Source organism: Mustela putorius, unplaced genomic scaffold (genome assembly GCF_011764305.1).
Source record: "Mustela putorius furo isolate JIRA1106 unplaced genomic scaffold, ASM1176430v1.1 tig00003974_pilon_pilon_pilon, whole genome shotgun sequence".
NCBI classification, from domain to species: domain Eukaryota; kingdom Metazoa; phylum Chordata; class Mammalia; order Carnivora; family Mustelidae; genus Mustela; species Mustela putorius.
The window spans coordinates 3,747,872-3,768,363 of record NW_025422117.1 but is presented as its reverse complement, the minus strand read 5'-3'; the positions used below and the strand labels follow the sequence as shown (position 1 = coordinate 3,768,363).

The 20,492-nt window shown below is 36.4% G+C and overlaps 1 protein-coding gene and 1 non-coding gene across 3 annotated transcripts in view; one reads left to right on the top strand and one right to left on the bottom strand.

Annotated features, from left to right (window-relative positions):
• GPC5 (glypican 5) overlaps positions 1-20,492 on the top strand; it is a 1,424,459-nt gene that overhangs the window by 587,538 nt on the left and 816,429 nt on the right. The gene's annotated exons all lie outside the window — the stretch shown is intronic.
• On the bottom strand, positions 12,071-12,177 carry LOC123389482. Its single transcript, XR_006604073.1, has one exon. It is a non-coding gene; the product is annotated as a U6 spliceosomal RNA (small nuclear RNA).

The following is a 20,492-nucleotide window of genomic DNA, read 5'->3' as shown; positions in this document are numbered from 1 at the left end:
TGTGAAGAAGCTTTTATCTTGATAAAGACCTAAAAGTTCATTTTTGCTTTTGTTTCCTCTGCCTTTGGAGATGTGTCTTGAAAGAATTTGCTGTGGCAGATGTCAAAGAGGTTACTGCCTATGTTGTCCTCTAGGATTTTGATAAATTCCTGCCTCCCGTTGAGGTCTTTTATCCATTTCATTGTGTATGGTGTAAGAGAATTGTATCAAGAATGTATATTCTTCTGTACACAGCTGTCCAATTTTCCCAGCACCATTTATTGAAGACTGTATTTTTTCCACTGTATATTTTTTCCTGCTTTGTCAAAGATTATTTGACCATAGAATTGAGGGTCCCTATCTGGACTCTCTACTCTGTTCCACTGGTCTATGTGGGTTTTTTTTGTGTGTGTGTGCCAGTACCATGCTGTCTTGGTGATCACAGCTTTGTAGTAAAGGTTGAAATCAGGCTATGTGATGCCCCCAGCTTTGTTTTTCTTTTTCAAAATTTTGATAGCAATTCAGAGTTTTTCTGGTTCCATACAAATTTAAAGATTGTTCCAGCACTTTGAAAAATGCCAGTGGAATTTTGATTGTGATGGCATTGAAAGTATAGATTGCTCTGGGCAGTATAGACATTTTAACAATGTTTATTCTTCTGATCCATGAGCATGGAATGTTTTTCCATCTTTTTGTGTCTTTTCAGTTTCTTTCATGAATGTTCTGTAGTTCCTTGAGTACAGATCCTTTACCTCTTCGGTTAGGTTTATTCCCAGGTTATCTTATGGTTCTTGGTGCTATAGTAAATGGAATAGATTCTCTCATTTCCCTTTCTATATTTTCATTGTTAGTGTATAAGAAAACAAACTGATTTCTGTGCACTGATTTTGTATCCTGCCACATTACTGAATCTCTGTATGAGTTCTAGTAGTTTGGGGGTGGTGTCTTTTGGGTTTTCCATATAAAGTATCATGTCATCTGTGAAGAGAGAGAGTTTGACTTCTTCATTGCCAATTTGAATACATTTTATTTCTTTTTGTTGTCTGATTGCTGTTGCTAGGACTTCTAGTACTATGTAGAACAAGAGCAGTGATCTTGTCCTGTTCCTGATCTCGATGGGAAGTCTGTCAGCTTTTCCCCACTGAGGAAGATATTTGGTATGGGTTTTTCATGGATAGATTTTATGAAGTTGAGGAATGTTCTTTCTACCCCTATACTCTGAAGAGTTTTAATCAGGAACGGATGCTATATTTTGTCAAATGACTTTTCTGCATCAATCGAGAGGACCATCTAGTTCTTCTCTCTTCTCTTACTGATTTGTTCTATCACATTGATTGATTTGCAAATGTTGAGCCACCCTTGCATCTCAGGGATAAATCCCCCAGATCATGGTGGATAATCTTTTTAATGTACTGTTGAATCCTATTAACTAGGATCTTGTTGAAAATCTTGGCATCTGTATTCATCAGGGATATTGGTTTGAGGACCAAGGTAATGCTGGCTTCATAGAAAGAGTCTGGAAGTTTTCCTTCTGTTTCTATTTTTTGAAACAGCTTCAGGAGAACAGGTTGAATTTTTGGTAGAATTCCGTAGGGAATCCGTCAGGTCCTGGGCTCTTGTATTTTGGGAGGTTTTTGATCACTCCTTCAATCTTGTTACTAATCAGGTTGCCAGTTTCTTCCTGTTTCAGTCTTGGAAGTTTATAGGTTTCCAGGAATGTATCCGTTTCTTCTAGGTTGCTTAACTTATTGGCATATAACTGTTGATAATAATTTCTGATGATTGTTTCTATTTCCTTGGTGTTAGTTGTGATCTCTCCCTTTTCATTCGTAATTCTATGAATTTGGGTCCTCTCTCTTTTCTTTTGGCCAGTGGTTTATCGATCTTATTGATTCTTTCAAAGAACCAGCTTCTAGTTTTGTTGATGTGTTCTACTTTATCTCTAGTTTTTAACTCATTGATCTCTGCTCTAATCTTGATTATTTATCTTCTTGTGCATGGGCTTGGCTTAATTTGTTGTTGATTTTCCAGTTCTGTGAGGTGTAAAGAGACCCGGTATATTTGGGATTTTTCAATTTTTTTTTAAAGATTTTATTTATTTATTTGACAGACAGATATCACAAGTAGGCAGAGAGGCAGGCAGAGAGAGAGGAGGAAGCAGGCTCCCCACTGAGCAGAGAGCCCAATGCTGGGCTCGATCCCAGGACCCTGGGATCATGACCTGAGCCGAAGACAGAGGCTTTAAACCACTGAGCCACCCAGGTGCCCCTGGGATTTTTCAATTTTTTCGAGTGAGGCTTGGATGGTTATGTATTCCCCCTTAGGACCACTTTTGCCATCACAAGGAGGCAGAGAGGCAGGCAGGGAGAGAACAGGAAGCAGGCCCCCTACTGAGCAGGGAGCCCGATGTGGACTCCATCCTAGGACCCTGAGATCATGACCTGAGCTGAAGACAGAAGCTCTAACCCCCTGAGCCACCCAGGTGCCCCTCAAACATTCTTGAGCAGGATGGTCTATAGCTTCCAAGTGTTTGAATTCCTTCCAAACTTTTTCTTGTGGTTGAGTTCTAGTGTCAAAGCCTTGTGGTCTGAGAATATGCAAGGAATAATCTCAATCTTTTGGTATCATTTGGGTCCTGATTTGTGACCCAGTATGTGGTCTATTCTGGAGAAAGTTCCATGTGCACTCAAGAAGAATGAGTGTTCTGTTGTTTTAAGGTGGAGTGTTCTGTATAGATCTATGAGGTCCATCTGGCCCAATGTGTCATTCAAAGCTATTGTGTCTTTGTTGATTTTCTGTTTAGACGATCTATTACGAGAGTGGCAAGTAAAGATCCCCTACAATTAATGTATTCATATCAATATGACTCTTTATTTTGATTAACAGTTGGCTAATGTACTTGGCTGCTCCCATATTGGGAGCATAAATATTTACAAGAATTAGATCTTCTGGATGGACACTTTTAGCTGAAAATCTAATTTATCTGATATAAGAATCGTTACCCGACCTTTCTTTTGAGGCCTGTTGGCATGAAACATGGTTTTCCATTCCTTCATTTTCAGTCTGGATGTATCTTTAGGTTACAAATGTGTCTCTTGTAGACAGGATATGGATGGGTTCTGTCATTTTATCCAGTCTGCAACCCTGTGCCATTTTATGGGAGCATTTAGGTCTTTCATGTTGAGAGTGATTACTGAAAGATAAGCTTTTATTGACATCATGTTGCCTGTAAAGTCCTTATTTCTATAGATTGTCTGTAAATTTCTATTCTGTGTCACTCTTGGGTTCTTTCTTCTTTTATAGAACCCCCTTTAATATTTCTTGTAATGCCATCTTGGTGGTCACATACTTTTTTAAACCTTGCCAGTCTTGGAAGCTCTTTATCTCTCCATCCAATTTGGCATGTCAGCCTTGATGGATAAGGTATTCTTGGTTTCATGATCTTCTCATTTAGTGCCCTGAATATGTGTTGCCAGTCCATTCTGGTTTTCCAGGTTTCTGTGGACAGGTCTGATGTTACTCTGATGGTCCTTCCTCTGTACATAAGGAATCTCTTCCCACTAGCTACCCTTAAGACCTCCTGTCTGAAATTATGATTCATAAATATTGCAATTAAGTGTCTGGAGGTCATTTGTGTGTGTGTGTGTGTGTGTGTGTGTGTGTGTGTGTTTGTAGATCTTTCTAGACTCATTGATCTTGAGGTTGTCCTTTCTGCTTCTAGGACATGAGCACTTGTTCCATTCCCCAGATTAGGGAAATTTTCATCCAGAATTTATTCAACTATATCTTCTAGTCTTCTCTCTGGATCCTCAGGGAGCCCAGTAATTCTGATGTTGGAACATTTCATGGTGTCATTTATTTTCCTAATTCTGTTTTCATGGCTACTCCTGATCCTTGTTTTCTATCAGTTTGTCTTCTGGATCACTAATTCTATCTTCTGCCTCTGTTACCCTAGCTGTTAGAGTATTTAGATTAGATTTTAGATTGGGTCTCATTGATAGCATTTTTTAGTACTGCCAGATCAGCCCTCACTTCCACCCTTAGACACTCTATGTTGCCACTAATAGTCTTCTCCAACCTAGCCATTGCCTGGAGAATTGTTACCCTGAATTCCCTTTCTAACATTCTGTTTATGTCCATATCCAATAGTTCTGTGGCAGAAGCCACAATCTCTGAATTTTTACCCTTTTGGGTGTTCCTCCTCCTGGTGGTTTTGGTGAAAATTGGTTGAGGGGATGTATAGCTAAAAATATCAACCAGGATCCAGGCAGGGTGCCCCAAGTCTCCAGTGTGGGCAGGGTTCAGCAGGGTTCAGCAAGGAAGGCTCCTTTGCTCTGTGTAGTATCAGATGGGATGATTTGTATAATAATATTTATATACTCTGATTATAGTCATAATATACTATTATTTATCATGCACATATTATTATAAATAAGATATATTTTGTTATAACTGTGCTATTTGATTATATTAACTGTATATTCAAAATTGAGGCTTGACTAAACTGTGATAGAGTCTTAGATGTTTATAGAAATCTTTTGATACATCCCATCAAACAGGAGTTAAAATACAAAGAGGTTGGAAGTCATGGTTCCAGAAGACAGTATTAAAAGTCAGCCAAGAGGGCAAAAAGGCTCCTTACATGCTCGAATTGTCTACATGTGTATCTCTCTAGAAGGCCAACACGTCCATTGCTAGTACATTTGGTGTAAGTTTTGAAAACACATAGTGTTTTTTTACTTAGAAGGGTTTCTGTTTTATACAATGACTTTACCGATTCTTAAAACAATAATCCATGATCTTTCTCATGTTGACTTTAAAAAACTTGATCTGGCAATATAATATTTGCCTGAAAAAGTGATTAAAATTTTTTCCATGCAGTTAAATCAAGTATTTTTCCTCTGATATAAAGCAGCTCATAATGTTTTGTTTTGTTTTTTTCTCAGTTTCATTATTCAGTTGATCAGTGGTTTGGTGACTATATTGACAAAATAAATGACAAAAAGAATCCCACCATATATTTCTGAGGGTCATTTAATTTTTTTTCCTTAAAAAGATAACACAAAATAACATCATGATAATTGTTAACATAATCTAGACTTTCAATTGAAATACAGTTCAGTTGGAATAGATTTCTTTCTATATGACTAAGATAAAGTTTCTTTTTGCTTCTCTTATCATGTCAAATGAAAATAGCTATGCAAATTTTTAGCAAATTTCAAGAGAAGTTTTGGTATAGCCTCAAAAATAGGGGCCATATAAAAAATTCATAGAAGCATACCTCACTGATAAACATTTGAAAACAGCTGAAACAGAGCCATGATTTTTACCTAAATTGACAGTCTAACTGGAATAATCTGATCAAAAATATATACTTAATATGTAGCTGACCAAATATACCTGTATATATCTATATATTTATATCTGTATAGATCTACATATTATTTATTTTCTATTAATTTTCATGGTCCAGGAAGATAACCCTCTGCTCCTATACCCAAGTCATTTTCTGTTTGTTTAAATGACTTTAATTTTCCTTTTAGCGTTTATCATTTCCTGACCTTATAATATATGTTTATTTTTAAAAATTTTTCCTAAATCCCCACAGTCTGGAATAGAGCCTAACATTTAATATGCATTAAATGAATATTTGTTGAATAAATAAGGATGGGAAAAGAGTAAACTAGCCTTGCTTTAAAATCTCAGCTCCAAATAAAAAGCCACAAGGGAAGCAGGAATTATAGGTGTTTATGTACCATTGAGCTTTTTTCATATTCTCAATTCTGCTTAGTTGTTTTCTTGGGGGAATTAACTGTAATGATGATTAATGGTTCCTTTATGAAATGCTGGGTAGGGACATAATCCAAAATGAGTGAAACTACTGATATTACATAAAATGACATTCTGTAGTGTTTTAACCATGAATTGCCTCTAAAGGCAATATTGAATGTAATGAGATAATTTCTGGTGCTAGATAAAACTAGATTGAAATCTTAATTACCTTTATTTCATTATGACCAAAAAAATCTATAAAAAGAGCAGCCAGCCTCCATTTTTATGATAGAAATGAAGAGAAAAGAGGGTCTAAAAAGTATTTTTTTTCATCCAGAAAATATTAAGTCTGAAAGAATTTGAAAAGAAATTCAGTATTAGCTTGCATTTTTTGGTATGCATTATCTCTGATAAGTTCTAAGTGGAAAGTAGAGAAAGCTGGCCATGAAACTTTATGTCATAACACCTGTCTTCCTGGAACATGGAAAATGATAGAAAAACATTACAAAAGCTTTTAAATAATAAAGTAAGTGAGAAAGAAACATGGGGCCCCTGTTGAAAGTAAGATTATAATAGGAAATGAGGAGCTAATGTGTTTATGTTTGCAAGTTCGGTGAGTTCTTTGTACCTGACTGTTGTTAATTCCAGCTGTCTGGATATCAGAGTCCATGTGTGTGATATTCACAGGGAGGATTTTAGATAGTGTACTTGAATTATAGCAACAAATACAACTTTTTTTATTTTTTATTTTTTTGGCATTGGGAAAAGGTAATTTAAAGCCTAGATCTTCTCTGTTAAAAAACAAACTAACTAACTAAAAGAAATAGCATATTTAGACGATTTCAGGTATTAGTTATCAGAGGATGGCTTTAACAGATTGCTTTTATGGTGGTGTCTACTTTAGGAGGAACATGATGAAGACTCTTATTTTGATAAGGGGCAAGAGGAGGGAGAGAACTCTTGAGACTGAACAAAGCAAAAATTGTTGAGATTCAGTTGAGTCAGTGCCACGCCCCTGAGTCCAAAAGGCAGAAGAAGGGGGTAACAGGCATGGTGATGGCAGTGAGGAGGCAGAGGCAAACATTGCCTGTTTTCCAGTTTAACATTCAGAGAATTAGATATGTTACACAAATAATTTTTCCAATATTTAATTTTAAATCTCAAACAAATATTTTTCCTAATGTTTGCAGTGGAGTTTGTGAAATATGACTTGACCACTTCTACAAAAATTAGGACATCTTTTTCCAAGCTTTGCTATTCAAAACCCAGTGTTTTTAGAAATATTTAAAGGATCACACAAAGAAAACATGGCTTCATGGTCAAATAGCTTGAAGAAATCCCGCACATGCCATTTTTACTGCACGTGTTAGAGGATAATAGTGGCTCCAAGAAGTCGCCGAAAGGAAATTAGCTTAACTTGATTTAATTTCGTATTTTTAAAATACATTTGATTATAGAACTCATTTTTGTAGAGAACATTTTGGAAGATACTAATTTTTTTAAGGAGCACAGTTGTGGAATTAAAGGCATCATTATTAATAATCCTTTATTACCATTCTTCTCAAACTTTAATACGCCTATAAATCTCCTAGGAAACTTAGTAGAGTGCAGATTCGGCTTCAGCACTTGCTGGAGGTTGGACTGGGAGTCCCCATTTCTAACCAGGTCCCTGGTGATCCCCAGCCTGCCCTTCTGGAGGCCACACTTTGAACAACATCATTCCGTTGCACCATGGTTCTTTTTTTTTTTTTTTTTAAAGATTTTATTTATTTATTTGACAGAAAGAGATCACAAGTAGGCAGAGAGGCAGGCAGAGAGAGAGGAGGAAGCAGGCTCCCTGCTGAGCAGGGACCTGAGATCATGACCTGAGCCGAAGGCAGTGGCTTAACCCACTGAGCCACCCAGGCGCCCCTGCACCATGGTTCTTAAGCTCCATAGAGATTGTTGAGACATGGAAAGATGGAAAGCGACTTTTGCGCTAGTGACTTCAGCCTCTTAGGCTAATGACGTGGAACAAATCGTTAGGATGGAATCTTTTCATTTCAGCCTTGGTTAGCATCAGGACTACAGAGTGAAGGTAAAAGATAGATAGAGATAGATAGACAGATGGATAGAGCAAGCCCCTGTTGCATAGAAATTAACAAAAAGAGCACTTGAAGAAGGTGTGTTCCACACCTCCAAGACTGCTCTCCTCCAGACCACACATATAAAAAGGGAGATGTGCAAAGAGAAGATTCCTGCTAGGGCTGGTTTAACAGAGCTCCTGCACCTGTTCTATTCCTTCTCTCTCCCTCCCTCTCTCCCCCTCTCCTTTCTTCTCCGCCCTCTCTCTCTCTCTCTCTTTCCTTTTCTTTCTCTTCTTTCTTATTTGGTTCTTTATTGTCCCCTCTTTCTTCCTTTTTGTTTTTTGAGATGTTATTCGGATTGTTGTAATCTTATTTCTAAAAAAAAAAAAATTGATGCAGCATATCTGGAAATATATACAAATTATATTACTCTGCATTAATCTGTATCAATAAGAAAAACTTGTTTTTTTTTTTTTTTTGTTCTGACAAATGATAAGGCAATTTTCTGCCCCTAGAACTGTCACCTCTTTGTGAGCTAATACTATTGGGTTTATTCTGTCTGATTGGCCTTCGCTTGGAGTCAATTTATTGAGCGTTTACTGTGAATCAGAAATCATGCTGGTATTTTATGTATATTAATTAGCTTAGGGCTCACCCTTCCCCAAGTTTTAATGTAGGGGTTTTAATCTCTATTGATATGGCAAAATGAGGTCTGCTGTATATTAGCAATTTTAAGCTGTACCTAGGTCATATGAGGAGTGAAACCAGTCTTTGAACGGAGTGAGCTAACAAAGTTTGTACTTGTAGCAACTATGACAAAGGAGAGTATAAACATTTCATATCTGCAAGGAGTTTGCTTCATCCTGCAAGTGAAATGTAAATTTGGGTGGGGGGTATTTGTTCTCTATTTACAATGCTATTGCAAACATTGTACCATAGTTCTTCCTTTGCCCATTATTTACAATAACTGCAATTTAATATCATCTCAAGAGCTCACATTAAACTATACAGAATCCCCAAGATTAAAGAAAATATGCTTTGCTTTTATTTCTAATTCTTTTTGGGAGATGAGAATTTGAACTATTCTGAGTTTTATGGGTATCCTATATATGATCATGGACATAAAATTAATTCCCTGTGTCTCAAGGGTAGCACAGACATAAAAAGGCCAATTACAATTTTATGAATAGGAAATATAAGATCCGGGGCTTCGATTTTCTCTATTGTTGCATTCTAAATAACAGCGCTGTTTCTAGGGAATACTTACATCCTTTCTGACACAGAACAACTAGGAACTTTCATTAGAGAAAAATCAAAGCAGATGCAATGTGAGTCCCCATATAGTGCAAGTCATGTTAAAATAGATTCCAAACTGGTGTCTTGTTTTGATGAAAACTCAGAAGACAATTTGGAGACTGTTTGTCAGACTCCAGAGACTGGGGCACAGATGGAGTTCTGAATTAAGTGACTTTATATTTTGAGATTTGAAATGAGCCCTAGTCCCAAATGTATATTTCAATGATTGAGAACTAATTGGATGCGGTAATTGATTATTAAAAGGTTTATATTTTTAAAATCCTGAGGTTCAAAAGTAGTCATTTAGACATTTGTAGCAAAAGTAAAGATGCAAATTTTATCTCTAGATTAATATATGTAGACAGAATTGAATGAGCCTTATTTTGGTTGGTGAAGTCACAGAATATTCTGGATTTGTGAATTTTCCATAAAGCCGAAGGAAATTCCTTGAGACACCAAAAATTTAAATATTTTAAGTAGTTTAATATGGACAACAAAATTTACTTCTTGCTTCCCTGTTGCACTGAACAATTTTGAAATGAATGTTATTTAGACTTTTTCTGGTTGACCAAAAAACATCCCGAACGCTAACTCATTCAACATATACTCATTTCACAAAGACGTTATGTATACCTACAATGTGCCATGCTGTGTTCTCGGTTTAATCAACAGAAAACACATGCCTCAGCCTTTGGAGAGAGAAAGGCAGCTTATCTATTGCATATAAAAATGGCCTGTATTTCAGGCTAAAAAATATGGAGGCTCAAGGAAGCTAGAGGTCCCAGTTTTATACGGGGTGCTCAGGAGAAGCCTTCCTGAGATAGCGGTATTTGAAGAAGTTAGCCATACACTGTCTAAGAGACCAGCATCTCAAGCAGAAGGAATTGCAAAGGTTCTGAGGCAGGAGCACATCCAGCTTGATGATGGCAAGCACCTCGCTGTGGCTGGAAAGGGGACGCGCAGCCGATGGCCATAGGAGATCATTGGGATCTCGCCGGGTCATGGTCCACATTTGTGATAAAGTCCTCACTCCCTCGTAGGAGATGGAGGGAGGCATTGTGTTTTGCTAAAATGTGAATGTTTGTTTGCTTTCAGCTTACCCGTGTATACTCATAAATACTCTATTTGTGTGTTAGAACATCTGCTCACAGGGGCACCTGGGTGGCTCAGTGGATTAAGCCTCTGCCTTTGGCCCAGGTCATGATCTCAGGGTCCTGGGATCAAGCCCTGCATCAGACTCTCTGCTCAGCGGGGAGCCTGCTTCCTCCTCTCTCTCTGCCTGCCTCTCTGCCTACTTGTGATCTCTGTCTGTCAAATAAATAAATAAAATCTTCAAAAAAAAAAAAAAAACCAGAAAACATTTGCTCACAATTGGGCATCCAGAAGGCTCAGGTCTGGCGGAGACTGACTGAGTATTGAGAAGGGAGGCAAGGGAGCAGAGCAAGACACCAGGCTGTGCTTCATCAAGTAGGTGCTGACACCATGGCCATAAATGAAGAACAGTTCCCCCCAGGTTACATCTCCCTTTGCAGAATCAGGGGACATCTCCTTTCTTCTGTGACACAACCCACAGGAGCATCATGCCCTCTTCCCTTTATCACTCACTTGGTCTCTCCTACAAATCACTGGGATGGCCAGACTTCCCTAACGCAGGCTTAAGTCCTACCCTGGAGCTGTGGTAGAATAGGCGTCTCTGTTTCCGTTCCCACTCTCTCTCTCTCTCTCTCTCTCTCTTTTTTTTTTTCCTGTAGATGAATGTGTGTCAAAGATTCTATCAACTCATTAGTTAATGAGACAACCAGTAGGTGTTACAACTGGCTCAGAGAGAGCTCAGGTAGCACACAGGTACATCCAACTTGGGAAGGCTAGAAAGAATTTATCCTTCTCACCTCTAGTTCTTGTGGTTCTGCAAGTACATCTAAAACCAAAGAGAAACTCTTTATGGCCTATGCTAAAGTAACTTGGCATAAGTAAGCTGTATTTTCCTAGAGTTTTTACTTGGCCTGCTAATATACCTCTTTTCTGTTAGAAGAACAAAGACCCTCTTACATCTCCTTGGGGATTATAGCTCCCTTTTTACAAACCATTCTTTTTCAAATAACTGTGGGACCTGCTGATATGTAAGTGCCCTCGTGTCTGAAGACTGTGTCAAGTACCCTACAAACACTGTGTTCCTCTGTCTACACAGGGTCCACATGGGATAAATGCTGCCAACACTCTCCTACCTTTACAGATCAGGAAAGCAAGACTCGCCAGGGTTCATACATTGAACCCTGAAGTCATGGCTGGTACACATCTACAAACAGAGCCCAGGCGGCATAACCCCCTAATTAATCTACATCCTCAGACATGCCCCAACAGCAGTTAAGGTTTATGGGATCTGGGGAACATCCAGATTTTATACCTGTATCCTCTGAACCCTTTACCAAAGAGGCTTGGGCCGAAGTGGATGAGGTGGGCCAGGCCAAGAGGTGTAGAGGATACTATGAACATGGTTCCTGGCTGTGCCTTTTTGCTCTTCACAGAAATATTTGGAAAATTGGAAATACAAGGTAAGACAGGAAGGAATTTCTAAAGATGAGTTAACAAGTTTGATTTGCTTCTGTAAACTGTAGAGAATTAAACAGGCTTTCCGGAGGAAAGTGACCTTGTTCATTAGCATAAATTGAAAATGCGTTAATATTGGAGCTCCCATTCTAATTAAGACGGGAAACAGAACAGTGGCAGGCTGATGACATTGGGCATACGAGGCATTCTGTTTTATCATGTGTAGAAATAGACCCAGTGATGGCCAGTTAGTTTATGATAGAAACTGATTAGGTCTCACATTTCTTGGCTATGCATATTTGTTCTTTCTCCATTTCATTGTAATGAAATGAAATGTATTTAGGTTTCCCATAAATGAAGATGGTAAAATTATGACATGTTCAATTCACGTTTTACTTTCTTTTTTTTTCTAAACTGTGGAATGCCTCACATATTTGCATGTCAAATTTCTTGTGCAGGGTTCATGCTAACCTCTGTGTCGTTCCAATTTTAGTATATGTGCTGCGGAAGTGAGCACTCACATTTTTTTTTTAATGGTAAGTTAATTCCATAGATCTACAAAGAAATGCTTTTCTTCCTTCCCATTCCTTCCCTAAATTCTCTTCTGCATACCAGTTATTTAGGAGAACAGAGAGAGTGTGTTAACAGGCATGCGCGTGCGCGCGCACACACACACACCCCCCACAAATTAGAAGTTGCCAACTATCAGATGGGAGAGAACGCTGAACTCACAAACTCACAAACAAGGAAATTTCTTCCTTGTCTTAATGCATAGGTTAGAATACATATTTTATTTTATTCAGGTTTGATTTATTTAAATGTATTTATTTATACATAGGTATACTTGGACACAGGTTATATTTAATTTACCATTGAGTATGTGTGTTTCCAAAATGTGAAAGTTGATTTAATAAAATGCTCCAGAAGGGAATTATGTATTTTGGACACATCTTTTCTAAAGCATATTTTACATGCCTTCAACCAACTTTATTACTTAAAAATCAGTTCCTAAATCCTAGATGACTTCATCAGATAACACCAACGTAGTTAAGCACTGTACCATCAATATTAGTTCTTAAATTTTTCTAAATGACTTATTGGTTGTTAGTTGTCATTTAAGGGAAACAATTATAACTTCTGTTTTACATTTTTTGATAGTTTTACAAGCTTTCTACTGCTGCTGCACCAAATTAGGGCAAATCTAGTAGCTTCACGTAGTATGACCATTCTGGAGGCCAGAAATCTGAAATAAGTCTTTTGGGATTACCATTCCAGGTTGTGTTCCTTCTGTTGTCTCAAGGGACTACAGACTCTCTGGACCAAGGCTGTCTGTTGCAGCCTTTTCCAGCTTCTAGAAGCTGCCTACTTTCCTTGGTTCCTGACCACAACAATGCCAACTCTGCTTCCATCATCACGACTCCTCTGACCCTTAGGCTCCTACCTTTTTCCTCCCCCAACTTATAAAGATCCATGGCCGGGGTTTTGGGGAGGGTTACATTGGGCCCATGCAGATAAACCAGGTTCATGTTCTCACTTCAAAATTCTTAATCACATCTGCAAAGTCCCTTTTTGCCATGTAAGGTAACATACTCTTGGGGTTTTGGGGATTCGAATATGGAAATCTGTGGAGAGAGGGAAAGCATTATTCTCTTTACTACAGTAGTGTTCTGCTTTCTCTCTTTATTATTTGTTCTGCAATCCTTTATCTGTAAGTTTCCTGCAATATATTTTAATATAACTATATAATAATATTTTTAAATATTTATTTATTTTAGAGAGAGAGTGTGTATAGGTGGGTGGAGAGGCAGAGGGAGAGGAAGAGAATCCGAGGCAGGCTCCCTGCTGAGCACAGAGCCCAGATGCAGGTCTCTCCATCCCACAACCCTGAGATCATGACCTGAGCTGAAATCAAGAGTTAGATGCTTAACCGACTGAGCCACCCAGGCGCCTCGATGTATAACAATATGTTTAATATTTTTTAAAAAAGCTAGTGGTCCCATGCCATGCAAATTAAATTAGAATGATGCATGAATTTTGAGTTGCTAATTTTCATTTGCTTGTTTCTTTATTCCATTACCATGATTTACGTAGTTTTTAAGACATAAAATATGGCCATTTAGTTACTTTATTGTTCTAAAATGATGACAATGTTCTTGAGTTCATACCCTTTCCAACACAAATGAAGAGGTATAATGCTAGATCCAATCTAATAAAACAGTTCCTAATTTGATTAACCTCAATTACCTAATATAAAATGATGCTTTTTCCAAGTGCCTTATTGAGATCTTGTCCCATGATTGATTTAAAGTTGACCACCAGTTCTTTCTCATACTTCCCACTGAGGTGGGAAGTTCATTGCTTCTTTCTCTGAACCTGGGCTGGCTCTGTGACTGGCTTTTTCAAATCCATTGGAGTAGAAATGATGCCAAGGGATTTCATGTCTGGGTGTCAAGAAGTTCATGGTTTCCATTACACCCTTCTTGAACCAATCCCTCCATGTGACAAGAAAATCTTGGTTAGGGTCCTTTGGGATGGCCAGAAGACATTTAATACATTGGTTTCAGCAGTTAGCAGAGGACTTTTAGTTTTTGTTTGTTTCTTTGTTTTTGTTTTAATTTTTAAACTTCATTATTTAGAGCTGTTTTAGGTTCACAGAAAAAAAAAAAATTGAGTGGAAAATACAGAGAGTTTCCATATACCCTCTTCTCCACTATCAGCATCTAGCACCAAATAGCACACATGTTACAATCAATGAGCTTACTTTGAAATGTCATTATCACCAAAAGTCCATAGTTTATTCTAGGTTGAGTTTTTAGATTCTTTTTCTTTCTTCACTTCAGGGATGGAAACAAATGTTCAGGGCTTCTGTTATCCCAGTTAGCAAACTCTGGACTCTGGGACTTTGCAATGTCTTGTTCTCTATCATGTTTTCTAATTACCTAGCCCTTCTTCATTTTTGTTCATGAACAAATGAATTTTTTTTATTCCCTTCTCATAAAACCTTATATATTATGTAAGAACACTTGACCTTTGGTGCATGTGTTTTTTACTAAACTGTATTCTACTCTTTCACTATTCAGAAGTAAAGGGTAATCATGCAAGGATTACTTATTATTTGGCTCTAACTTCTCAGAATATGTTTGCATTTATATCGTCTTAAAATGCCTCAGATGAAAGAACACAAAAAATAGTCTCAATAATGAGGTACATTAGGAGGGTAAACAGGGAGATTCAAAGTCATTGCAGAAAGATCATCAGTGCTTTTACCACTTTGGCTAAAAAGAAACATCAGTACAAATCAAGGTCCCCAAAGACAAACTATTGTTTTTAAGTTAAAGGCATATGCATAGACATATCTCTCTGAATGCCTATGCTCTAATATTATTTTATATAGAAGGACATACACATATGTGGTTTTGCTTGAAACTTTATTCACACAATAGTATATGGTTGAGATTTTCCCATGTCTGTATATAATATCTTTTATAACAACTGTAGTTTTCATTTAAAAAGGTATACATCCATTTATGCAGCCATGACAGATTGTTAAGATTTTTTCATATTTTCATTGTTACAAATAATATTTGGATGAATGTCTTCTTAACTATAAATTTGTTTACTACTAAAGTATATATAAAATACATTACCCTCTTTTGCCTAAGGATATAAAGATTTATTTAAATATAGTGCCCACTTTTACACATAGGAATTTCTCACATTTATCTTAGATTTCATTTTTGGGGGAATTTCATCATTTTAATATTATAAATATATTTGCTGTAGGTAGATAATGAATAGGTTGATAGATTGATAGATTAATAGATTGATGGATCAATCCACAAAAAATAATTTTTTTAAAGATTTTATTTATTTATTTGACAGACAGAGATCACAAGTAGGCAGAGAGGCAGGCAGAGAGAGAGAGAGAGAGAGGAAGGGAAGCAGGGTCCCTGCTGAGCAGAAAGCCCGATGCGGAGCAGGACCCTGAGACCATGACCTGAGCTGAAGGCAGAGGCTTAACCCACTGAGCCACCCAGGCGGTCCCATAAAAAATAATTTTTGAATGATTTTTCAGGTCTCAATTCTCCAATTTTATATTCTCCAATTCTATCATATACTGCCCTTTATTAAAAATCGAATAGTAAAATAAGAAAGTAAAATCGAATAGTAAAATAAGAAAGAACTGATAGATATTTATGGACTTATAAATACATGAATTATTGATTGAAATGTAGTTGTTGTAGTGATAGTAGTTGCCCTTTGTGTTAAACCTAAGTCATTCTATCTTTAAAATTTAAAGTAAATATTAAAATAATTTTAGCCATCCTAACCATGGAGTATAAAGAACTGTGGTTTTCTTTAACTTGATTTTCCATTGGTTTACTTTTTGTCACTTGAGAGAAAACTCAGAGAAAAAAAAATATCTTGATGTGTTTTTCAGAGCCTCTCTAACTGTATCTTAATTTGGTTTCTCATCAATAACAAAGAATTCTCAAAGTTCTTTTTGTTACTTCATAATACAGAAAAAGAGACTTCTATCTAAGGATAACTTTCTCACATGGTCATGAAGGAACCACTGAGGATGTCAGAATGATACAATTTTATCACGAAGGAACAGAAGTCACTGAACTTTGGATTTAAAAAATCCATACATAATTACAAACAATGCTTATATGGTTGCCATTGCCAATTTTAAAAGAATGAGTTACAATTTGAGAATGGAAATTATTGAAGAAAGAAGAAAAATTGTGCTATATCATTAATTTAGTATACCTTAACTTGTCACCAACCCTACTTAATTATTTGGCATATTTTAAAAATATTTAGAAGTCAAACCTGTATAGCCTATTGCTTGCAGTGATTTGAAAGCAGTAGAAGCAAACTGCAAACTCTAGGTTAATTGTGTTTGAATTCTAAGACATTGACCAGACCTACTGCAAAGCATAAAGGATATCTCAGTTTCTCCCCAGGAATTACTCCAGGGCTTGGAACAGGCTAAGTTCTTATTGGTCCTTCTTTGTAAGCAGGCTACTTTTCAGATAATGCATAGCACTTTAGTCCATAGGACATGGCGGAACCTATTGCTTTGGAGATGTGATTTCTCCTGGAAATGACTGATAAATCACAATTATATAAACTGGGGGAAGACATAACATACCTATCAGCTGCATAATAATTATCATGGCAAGAGGAACCTATTGCATTTGCAAGATTAGAACTAACAGGCTTTTCAGAGTGTGCAATAAATCAGTTTTGAAAATGCCAAGTCAAATCAGGTGTGCTAAGCTATTAAGTAGTGTTTGGTTTACAACAAAACTAGAAATTGAGTTATAGAATTTGCTTTAGACACTTCATTTGCAAAGTACATAAGCAATACTAAAAGGTACAGCACATTTGCATATGCAACAATTTTATGCACTTGTTGGAAAAAAATTCAAACTGCAATGCAAAATAGGACTATTTGTATTTAAAGGAATAAAATCAATTCACAAAATTAAATTTTTAAAGCTAATAATCACTCCTATAGTTTTAATATAATCTAGAAATTGTATTTTTCTTTATAATTAGATAAAAGCATACGACTTAAGCAAAACCATTCAGTATGCTCCCCTGTAAACTAATTCTGTGACCAAAGGACAGTCATACCTTCTTGGAGAATGGGACAGTTTTGCTGTGTCAGTAAGGTCTACATTTTTTTCTGGTCTCAGTTTTCTATAGCTATCCTCAGGATTTATTACTAAAAGTGAAAAGCGACTTTTAGTCATTTACTTCTTTTAATTTGCTTATATGACATGTTGCGTAATATTTCATTAAGGAGAAAAGTTCCTCTTAAACAAACAAACAATATGCTAGACTCCATGGTCTTTTTTTATTGCTAGTATGTATTCTATGTTGCTAGGAACAGCAAGAATTTATCATTATGTCTTAACATGTTTTCAAGTTTTGATGTTGGTGAAGCCATGCTTCTGTTTTTATATTTTAATTTTTTTTCACTTTACATGCTTTCTTATCTCCTAAAGATCAAGCGATGAAGTCAAAGAAAGAAGGCTAAAATGATTAGGAAAGGAAGAATTGCTTTTTTTTTTTTTTTTTTTTTTTTTGTTTATTGATAGGGGTTTATATTCTGGTCATTCTGTAGAGCATTTTTGTTATGAATTAATAACTGTTGACTAAATAACTGATAATATAGTAGTAGGTGTTCATTTGTACATAATATACTTTTAGGACCTGTTAGTGGGTCTAGCTGACTAAATAATGTCTCTGCTCATTTGCATTGGTTTAGTCCATATCCAATTTTTATATTCAGTTACTTATATATAACTCTAAAATTTTTCAGACATTTGTAGAAGCATATGACAGGGTTTCTTTTCAGTAAAGTTTGTCTATTAGAGGATGTTGTCATGTTTTAGTGTAGTAATAACCAAATATGCGTAATCCTACAAAATGATTACTATAAAAAACTTCAATTTATTTCAAAGAAGCTGTTAGTATTTAAGACATCTTTCTTGAATTTAACGTGTGTATTTGCACATTATTTGAATATCCAAATTTGTGGGTGAGTTGATTTTGTAAAATAGTAAACTTTCGAGTCCAGAAAACAATGTGGATTATCAAGATGCATATTAACCTATTTGTGATGAAGGAGGAACTCTCCAGTTCCATAATGGTTTGCCTTCTGACTCTGAAATCGTGTTCCAAGGAGAATGAAAAGATTTCTTTTATTCTTTATAGTTGAAATACAATTTACATGCAGTGAAATGCACAGATCTTAAACAGGCAATTTGGTGGATTTTAACAAATGCTAAATCTATGTAATACACATTCCTCACCCTTCATTTAGCAAACATTTATTGAACACCAGGTGAGAGCCCCTAGTTGCTAGAGATACAGTTATGAATCAGGTCAAATTATCACGGAGAGATATGGGGAGGAAGTCGAGAAAATGTGTCATTAAGTGGTAGAACCTCTATTATGTAAGTATTTACAGGAAGGAGAAACAGCCAGAGAGTGGATCACTTTGATTTGGGCAAGCAGATTCAGAAAGACTGCCTATCAGAGGTGAGATTTGCCCTCCATGCTACCACTTCATGAATTGGCAGGCAAAGTGGGAGATGCCAGATTTGCATTATAATTCCCAGCAACCTGGGACCAAAGGCTCTTTCTTCAAATCAATTTCTTCTTTTTTTTTTAAAGATTTTATTTATTTATTTGACACAGAGAGATCGATCACAAGTAGGCAGAGAGGCAGGCAGAGAGGGGGGGGGAAGCAGGCTCCCTGCTGAGCAGAGAGCCTGATGTGGGACCCGATCCCAGAACCCTGAGATCATGACCTGAGCTGAAAGCAGAGGCTTAACCCACTGAGCCACCCAGGTGCCCTTCAAATCAATTTCTTAAGTTGATTAATGGGTAAATGTCATAGTACTTGTTCAGTGTCATGAGATTCACTGCAATCCCCAAAACAGTTGGGTTTACATCATTAATAATAACATTCTTATAAATTGCATTCCATAGTCACTTAAATTTCCAAGTGAAAGTTTCGTGTTTTTTTTTTAATTTCAAATGTCACAGTGTGTTAGGTCCCATTAAAGAAAATGACCAAATGGTTGTCCAAATCAAATAAACTTGTTGCCTATTGAAAGGGCTGTGGGAAGGATAAAACATAGAGTGAAACCTTATAAAAAAAAAAAAACCTTCCTTATTATTGATGAATGAAAGGTATCTTATTATTCCTACCATGTTTGGGTCTGAGAGAGAGATTATTGAAAATGAACCGAGAGGTTTGAAAAATCAACTCTGCAGCAAATTTAAAATAAATAAGTTAAAAGAGCTTGTAGCTGAACTTTAAGGTGCGTTCAAAACAAAAATATGATTTTCTTTTGAATCATTAGAATGAACAATTAAAAAGGTTTTTCCTGACTAAAAAGTTAAAAGCATTAATGATATTTCATGAAGGAGTTTTAGATACCATAAGTTTAACATACAAAGTTTAATATATAAAAATTCATATAAAGAAGCTACTGATGGGAATGATGTTCTTGGGAATTCTGTGCATTAATAAATTGATCTAAATAAATGGCATTGGCAGCTTATTACTTACCTCAAAGTTACTAAAATTTTAATTATTTAAGAGTGGTACTTTAGTTCAAAATTGATTTTGGGGGGAAATAATTAAATGGCTGAATATTACTAAGAGCTGCCATTTTGCTCCAGCTCTGGTCTAAATTTAGCAGATTCCTTATCAGAATTTGATGGCTCAAACTCCAAGTTACAGGAACATAGACACAGAGGTTTTACAAAAATACCTCAGCAGAATTGGAATAAAACCAATGGCTCTATTATATCACCATAAACGTTCACCAATGCCATTTTGCCACTTGTAATATGTTGGACTATTAATAGAAAGGTTGTGGGATAGCCCGAGGTCATTTCTCACTCTAAATCGTCTTTTTCAACCATGACTGCACATTGGAACCACCCGGGAGTTTTAAAAATTACTGATGTCAGGGTTCCACCCCTAGAGTTTTTGATGTAATTGGTCTGAGATGCAGCTGGACATCAGGACTGCCAGAAAGGTTGAGAAACGCAGCTCTAGAGAAATGTGAAATGTGAGAAGCTTGGAGATTTTAAAGGAAACCCCAGAGACCACTGTGCTACAGAAATTACAGCAAAATAACTTGCTGTACATTGCTGAAAGATAGGACACACAGTGTCAAGTAGAAAATGCCTCAAGAAGAACTTCTTCCAATATATTACAGTATTTATCATAGATTTAAAACAGTCTGTTCAGAGAACATCTTACGAGAACAGCAACCAAAGCAATTCTCAATAAAA